Below are 8484 nucleotides of genomic sequence, written 5' to 3'. Positions count from 1 at the left end.
CTGGGAATTGAACCTTGGTCCTCTGGAAGAGCAGTCAGTGCTCTTAACAGTGAGCCATCTCTCCAACCCTGCAACTTATAACTTCAAAGGAGGTAAACTTGAGACTGCCAGAGGAGACAGAACTGTTTGTCACTAAAAAGGACAGAAAGCTAGGCATGGTGACATACATCTGTAATTCCAGACAGAGATAGGAAGATCAAGGCTATTTTCAGCTACATACAGAGTTCAAGAGTGGCCAGAGCTACATGAGATCCTATCTAAACAAACAGCTTTCTAAATGCTCGTGAGTCAACTATTACTTCTGAATGATTAACTTATTTATTTTAATGGCTGTGTTTTAATTTTCATCTCTGTTGTATCCATCTGTGAATATAGTCAGTAGAGAAAAAAATGCAACCACATTTTTTGGTAAAAACACATGTTTTTTGTTTTTGTTTTTGTTTTGTTTTTTTGGTTTTTTAAGACAGGGTTTCTGTGTAGCGCTGGGTGTCCTGGAACTCACTCTATAGACCAGGCTGGCCTCAAACTCAGAAATCTGCCTGCCTTTGCCTCCCAAGCGCTGGGATTAAAGGCGTGCACCACCACTGCCCGGCGAAACACATGTTAAAAATAAACATTTTGAAGATTTTTTAAAAAGACTTATTTATTTATTATATGTAAATACACTATCGCTGTTTTCAGACACACCAGAAGAGGGCGTCAGATCTCATTATAGATGGTTGTGGGCCACCATATGGTTGCTGGGATTTGAACTCAGGGCCTTCAGAAGGGCAGTCAGTACTCTTAACTGCTGAGCTATCTCTCTAGCCCTGAAGATTTTTTTTTAATTAATAAAAGAAATTAGCCTAGAAGATTTCCCCCTTTGAGGTGCCATTCTTCTTTATTTTTATTTGATTAATAAATCGTGTGTCTGTGTATATATCAGAGCATATGGTGTGTGTGTGTGTTTGTGTTTGTGTGTGTGTGTGTGTGTGTGTGTGTGTGTGTGAGTGTGTGTAGGGCAGAGGAAAACTTCCAGGAATCGTTTCTCTCCTTCCACCTTGTGGATCCTTGGAATCAAAGTCAGGTCAGATCATCAGGTCTGGTAGTAAGCACCTTTACCTTCTGAGCCATCTTGCCAGCCCTGCAGCACCATTCTCATAAGCTAAGAAGTTGATATTTGAAGGTTCGTCTTCAGGGAATGACATGTAATATAGTTAAAATAAACATATAACCTTAAGAGTATTCCAACTGATGATACTGTGGGTGAATTTGCTAAGTATAATAACTTAGACAAAAATTTTCATTCATAGGCAAAAGGTATTCATTAGAGTTCTGTGTAATGATCTGTTTTTACTTTGTAATTTATAGTCTTAAAGGCTTTTATTGTAAAAATAAAATATATACTAACACTTAGGCTTCTTTCTTCTTTCTTTCTTCCTTTCTTCCTTTCTTCCTTTCTAAGGATAGTATCATTGTAGGAAAGAAGAATAAAATATTATATTCATTGGCCAGTATATCTGTTCCCTACTTTGAATTATCACTTTATACTCTGTCTAGTGTATTTATTAACCAACTTTTTAAAAATGTGTATTACATTTGTTTATTTATTTAGTATGTATACACACAGGTCTGTAGGCACAAATTTGCCATGGCACACATCTGGAGGTCAAAAGACAACTTGTGGAAATTGGTGGGCCCTGAGGAATATAACTAAGACCATCAGGCTTGGTGGCAAGTACCTTTACCTGATGGAGCCATCCTGCTGGTCCTTCAACTTAATATTGTATCCAAAGTTTTGGAGTTAGAATCTGAATGTTTCTGTTAGAGCTAACACATGAAATCCTTATCATTTGAAGCAGCAATGTGAAAGTTTTATAAGGTTGGACTTTTCCCCAGGATGTCTCTTTGTTATCATTCCATTTAGCTGTTTTCCTGTGTGTGCAGTTGTAGAAACAATGGAGACTCACTTAACTCCTGAGGGGTGAAGGGTAGGGTGTGTCACTAAAAGGCAGAACACTTGTGCCTTACACAGGAGTGAAGCTCCAGACTCTTTCTGTAGCATTGCACAACACAACAACAAAGCCATAGTGAATTGTACAGGGAATATTTTAAAAGTTTAAATAATGTAATCCTTATTTGGTGCAAACTCAAATTCCATATATGTGCTGACAATTGAATTTTTCTTTATTCTCAGCACTCTATGAGGCTGAGGCAGGCAGATCTTTGGAGACCAGCCTGGTAGTGAGCTTCAGGCCAGCCAGGGCTATGAACTGAGAGCCTGTTACCCTCCTGGTTTGAGGCCTGCCTCTCTTAACCACACCTCTCTGCCCACCTCCTGCTATTTGCCACGCCTCCAACCTGGTTCCAGTTACATCGGAAGCTCCACCTCCATAGAGAAAAAAGGAAGTCGCTGATTGGACTGGCATGCTGACGTACTTGGGGGAGTGGTTTTGCCTCAGGTATTGTACCTGTTGGAGGGGACAAAGGTTTAGCATTAAATGGAAGATGGCTGAGCATTCACGACTCCTGTCTAATTTTGTAAACCAACCACGTGGACCGGTATAACTGTGGCCACTCTGTCTTTTCCCTAACTCTCTCTTACTGCTGCTCTCCTTTCTAACTCCATTTTCCAGGTACCCTACCTCTTTTAACATTGCTGCTGGACAGCAACAAGAGCCTGCTCAAAACAACCAAAAGCAAAACCACAGAAGACTCAGCTGTATCAGAAGCTCTTCTTCGAATTGGAATTAAGTTTCTTTCTTTTTCTCATAACCATAACAGAGGTGTCTTGTCATGTAAAAATATTCACAGGATCCTCAAAACCCCCCACAATTTAATAAGTTTTTCTTTCGTACTTTTAGATATGACACATTTGATGCTTTTATCTGGACACCCTACTCCTGAAGTGTACCTATAGCAACTAAATGGTCTCTTTTTTTGGATTAATCCTTAACATTTTCCCAAGGGGAGTAAAAGACAAGGAAAGTAAACAACACCAATGAAAACTTCAGAGGTAGCTAGCTACCTTTAGACAAATGTGCAGTTTTCATTATAAAGGGCATAGTTTCTTCTTGAAGGCCAAAGAATACAGATACACAAAATTCATTTTGATAGATGCAGGTTCAGAGGACAACTTGACTTTTTCGGTGGGGGAGGCAGTACTAGGGATGGACTCCAAGATCTTGCTCATGTAAGTCAAGTGTACAACCAAGGAGCTAGAGCTTTGGTTGTACTGAAGTTTTGTGGAGTATCTCTATATAACCCTGGCAAGCTGTGTAGACTAGGATAGTCTTAAACTCACAATCAGCTTGCTTCAGCTTACTAGATTTTTGGATTAGGGTCACAAACCATCATATCCATCTTCAGAACTTAACAATTTTATCAATCTGGGGAAATGTAAAGTTAACTACTCCTCAATTTTTGAAATATAAAAGCAGAAAAAATGGAGTCTTCTATGTTACATCTGACCTTATTTCTGAGATAAACCCCGCCTGCATTATCTGCTGACCTACTGTGGGATTCAGGTTCTAAGTTTTTGCTTTTCTTAAGGTTTTTCTTAAAAGCTTCCCATAGATATTTATGGAGAATATCAGTCTGTAGTTTTCTTTTGTGTTTGTCTGAGTTTGATACCAGGGTAATGCTGGCCTCCTAGAATGGGCTGCAAACTCTTCTATTGCTCATTTTTGGGGGAATTTCTTGTCGAACCAGTCATATCTGTTCTTTGAAAGCTAGTTAGACTTAGTAGTGATGCCATCTAGACATGGAGTTTCCTCAAGAAAGTTTTCAGCTGTGTTACTCAATAATTAACATCTAAGCAGGTATACAATTTATCTTTAGTGAGCTTAGGTACCTGTCCACTGTCCAACTTCTCATCTGGCATTGACTTTTTAGGTATGATTGGTTATCATATTTTGCTGTTATTCTCTTAGTGTCTGTATCATCTCTTCTCTCATTTTCTTTCTTTTTTTGTTTTTTGAGTCATTTTCTTTTTAAAAATTTTTGAAATGATTTATTTATTTTATATATGTGGGTATACTGTCACTGTCTTCAGACACACCAGAAGAGGGCATCGGATCCCATTATAGATGGTTGTGAATCACCATGTGGTTGCTGAGAATTGAACTCAGGACCTCTGGAAGTGCAGCCAGTGCTCTTAACTGATGAGCCCCTCTTCTCTCATTTTCATACTGATAATCTGCCTTTCTTTCTCTCTCTCTCTCTCTCTCTCTCTCTCTCTCTCTCTCTCTCTGTCTCTCTCTCTCTCTCTGTCTCTGTCTCTCTCTCTCTTTCTTTCTTTCTTTTTCTTGGTAAGTATCACAAGACTTTAATTTATCTTATTTTAGTTTTTGAAAGAGCCAACTTTGGAGCCTATAACCCCAGCATTTAGGAGGCTGAAACAGGAGATCAGTTTGTCTTCTGCTGAATAACTAATTTGAGGCTACTCTGGGCTACATAGTAAGACCTTTCAAGAAACAATAACAAAAGTAAAATAAGTAAGCAAGTGGACCAAGCAACTTTGGTTTCAAGAATTTTCTTTTTTATTTCAACACCCATGTTTATAATCACCTTTCTTCTCGTTACTTGGAATTTCTAAACATTTACTCATTTGTTGACTATTTATGTGTGTGTGTATATATGTGTGTGTGTCCACATGCTCTCATGTGCCCGAGCATACTTGTGTATAGATGTGTGTGGCATATGCACTTGTTAGTGTGTGCACATGTGCGTGTAGAGGCCAGAAGTCAACATCAAGTGTCTTTCCTGGGTTGTGCTTGACTTTAATTTCTTGAGACAGGGGTTCAACCTGAAGCTCATCAGTCCTGCTGGGTTTGCTGCTCAATGAGCTCTTCCTGCCACCTAGCTGCTGTGATTACAGGTGTGCACGGTTAGGCCTTTGACATGGTTCTGGGGATTTGAAGTCAAGTTGTTTTGCTTGTGTGGTAGGCACTTTACAGACTGAGGCATGTCCCCAGCCATTTTTTTTTTTTTGCTTGTTTTTGAGATGGGATCTCACTATGTAGCCCTGACTGAACTGGAACTATGTAGACCAGGCTGGCCTTGAAACTTGTGTCAATCCCCACTGTCTACTATGCTAGCATTATAGTCTGCCAGGACACCCACTGGACCTTTGCTTTCTTTTTCCCCATAATTTATTTTTTAACCACATTACATCCCAATCACAGCCTCTTTCCTTCCTCTCCTCCTACTCCTACCCTTACAAATCCTTCCTCCCATCACCCTCTCCCCTTCTCCTTAGAAAAGGAAAGCCTACCTTGGGTACCATTCCACCCTGGGACATCTAGTCTGAGCAGGACTAAGCGCCTCCTCTCTTATTGAGTCCGAACCAGGCAGTCCAGGTAAGGAAAGGGGATCCATTGGCGGGCAACATAGTAAGAGACAGTCCCCCACACCAATTGTTAGGGGACCCATTTGAATAACAAACTGCACATTTGCTACAAATGGGGGTGGGAACCTAGGTCCAGCTCCTGCATGTTCTTTGGTTGGTGGTTCAGTCTCTGTGAGCCCTCATGGGTCCAGGTTAGTTGACTCTGTAGGTCTTCTTCTTCTTTTTTTAAAGTAGATGGTGTGCAACTTTACTAATAAATAATGCAAAAGCATCAATGGTAACTGTTTAAACATCAATTTTCTTGGAGCTGGAGAGATGGCTCAGCAGTTAAGAGTACTGACTGCTCTTCCAGAGGTCCTCAGTTCAAATCCCAGCAACCACATGGTGGCTCACAACCATCTGTCATGGGATCTGATGCACTCTTCTGGGTGTGTGTCTGAAGACAGCGGCAGTGTGCTTATATAAATAAAAAAAAAAAATCTTTAAAAAAAATTTCTGGGCTGGAGAGATGGCTCAGAGGTTAAGAGCACTGACTGCTCTTCCGAAGGTCCTGAGTTCAAGTCCCAGCAACCACATGGTGGCTCACAACCATCTGTAATGAGATCTGATGCCCTCTTCTGGTGTGTCTGAAGACAGCTACAGTGTACTTACATATAATAAATATAAATAAATATTAAAAATGTTTTTCTTTGAACAGCCATGTCTTAGTTTAAATTTGTGCATACTGATCTCTGTGGCATTGCAAACAAATATATGAAAATATTTTGTATTTTCATGCACAAGTATTAATCTATAATACTGTTTACAAATTATCACAGACACGTTAAACTGCAATAATTAATGCACACATGGATAGTCACAATTATATGAGTAGTAATGAAGAAACTGCCTGTGTTTGATATACTCTAGATGTCAGGTTGTAAATATTTAATGTTCTTAAGACACAATTCATCTAAGTCGTCAAGAAGGGGCAGAGTGAAAAACACCACTTTTGGGTGAAGTGGCAACATGTTGTGTTGTTTAACTTCAATGGGTGTTGTGACAAGATAAAAAGAAAGATTAAAAAAAAAGACATGCTTGGCAGTGGTGGTGCATGCCTTTAATCCCAGCACTTTGGAGGCAGAGGCAGGCAGATTTCTGAGTTCGAGGCCAGCCTGGTCTACAGAGTGAGTTCCAGGACAGCCACAGCTACACAGAGAACCCTGTCTCAAAAACAAACAAACAAACAAACAAACAAAAAGGATTGCAGGAAAGAATCATAACATATAGGATTATCCAGAGAAGTATAAGTTATCTGGATGTCACCCTAAAATTGGCCTTTGCCCATTATCATCTTACAATATATAGCTTTTTACAAATGAGGTATAAAAGCCAGGCAGTAGTGGTGCACACCTTTAACCCCAGCACTTGGGAGGCAGAGGCAGGCAGATTTCTGAGTTTGAGGACAGCCTGGTCTACAGAGTGAGTTCCAGGACAGCCAGGGCTACACAGAGAAACCCTGTCTCAAAAAAACCAACCAACCAACCAAACAAACAAAAATACATAATTCCTCATTTCCATTCAAGGATACATTTCTATACATGTGGATATTCAAATGCACGTTGAGGAATATGCTCTTTGACCACAACAAACTAACACAAAAGACAATGTTTGTCTTGCTTTAAAGAAGCGATACATTTGTTTGTACTCTTTCCTGGAGGCATAGTTTTCCATATTACTAAAATGAAAAATGCTTACGAGTCCAACCTCAAAGTTCAGTCTTCAAGAGAAATGTATAAAGTTAAAAGAGAGTCATCCATTTATATATATGTATATATGTATATACATATATATAAATCAAATTCTAGCCACACTAATGCTAAAAATGACACCAATTAAATTTCCTTTCTTAGGTGTTCCCCTCTGCTTCATCTTCCTGGTTCTTCAATTCTATACCACTTATAAAGTATATTATTTCTATGAATTTTCTATTATGTGCAGATAATTTTACTTCCTTAAGTAAAATGAAGTTTGAATAGTAGTACAGTCTGTGGTGTTGTGATGTCAGCAACAGCCAGTTCTTGTCCATCAACTAGTCCCAGTTCTTTTAATGTTTTGGAAAGATTGGGCCTTGTTCGTTCTTCAATAGACGTTACTGACTATAAGTAGTGTCCTGTTTTCCCCTCTAGTGTGGCTGTGATAGCTGGAGACTTTGCTGAGAAGCACTATTGGTTAGATAGTCTTTAGACATCTTGTAGTTTAGCTGATGGGGAAAACTGAATGTTTTGAGGAAGTTGGCTACATGCAGGACAGTTTTCCTTTCTCTCTGTTTCAAATGTGTAAGTGTACAGTCCATCTACATCACTGAATACCAGGTAATTACTAAGGGAAATGTACTCACTTGTAGCTATCTTGAAAACCTCAGTGGCACACACAGTTGCAATGACTGCATTTGTAGAAGCTACTGCAGGAATGATTCATTTTACTACCCCTTGAGTGAGTCTGTAGGTAATACTTCTAATGTTATATTGTGATGCTCTCTCTACAGACTTTTGGAAAATCCAATATGTTCAGGGTCATCTCCATCTAATGGAATCTCATCTCCAAAAGGCTGCTCTTTAGGTCACAACATCATTACATACTTGATACAGTGTTCTGGGAGCTTGGGCACAGATGCAATGGTACACATAGAGAAATTGACCTGTGGTGGGTAAAGTTCCAGAGTGCACTCAATACAGTCATTCTGGTCAAAATCACTTAGGTATTTCCTTTAAAGCCTTCTGTCCCCCTATCTTTGAAGGTACAATGGAGCTTGGATCCCACACACCATCTTCATAATTTAGAAGAGATATCAGCATTCCATTGATCCATCTTCTGGCTGTGATAGAGTCCAGGCCATATACAATAATATGAAATTGTCAGTAGAAGTGTCATTAAAATCTTGAATCTTGTTGGAATGTGGGACCACATTGCAGTTAGGCACTCTGTCATTTAGGAATTCTGCACCAACTTCAGCCTTGGGTCTTCCAACATCTTTAGGCCTAAATAAAAACTGCCTATTTAAATTGGAAATATCTATAGTGTCCATGTCTATAAGACAATGTCAGATTTTCTTCTTCTTCTTCTTCTTCTTCTTCTTCTTCTTCTTCTTCTTCTTCTTCTTCTTCTTTTTTTTT

General features: G+C 39.3%; 2 pseudogenes; one reads left to right on the top strand and one right to left on the bottom strand.

The window, feature by feature from the left end:
• The first annotated feature begins 6254 nt into the window (after window positions 1-6254).
• Window positions 6255-6376, top strand: LOC116096120 (annotated as a pseudogene).
• A 1117-nt stretch (window positions 6377-7493) lies between these two features.
• LOC116091136 lies at window positions 7494-8435 on the bottom strand (annotated as a pseudogene).
• Between the last annotated feature and the right edge of the window lie 49 nt (window positions 8436-8484).

Source organism: Mastomys coucha, chromosome X, assembly GCF_008632895.1.
Source record: "Mastomys coucha isolate ucsf_1 chromosome X, UCSF_Mcou_1, whole genome shotgun sequence".
Lineage (NCBI taxonomy): Eukaryota > Metazoa > Chordata > Mammalia > Rodentia > Muridae > Mastomys > Mastomys coucha.
This window is presented reverse-complemented; position numbering and strand designations above follow the sequence as displayed.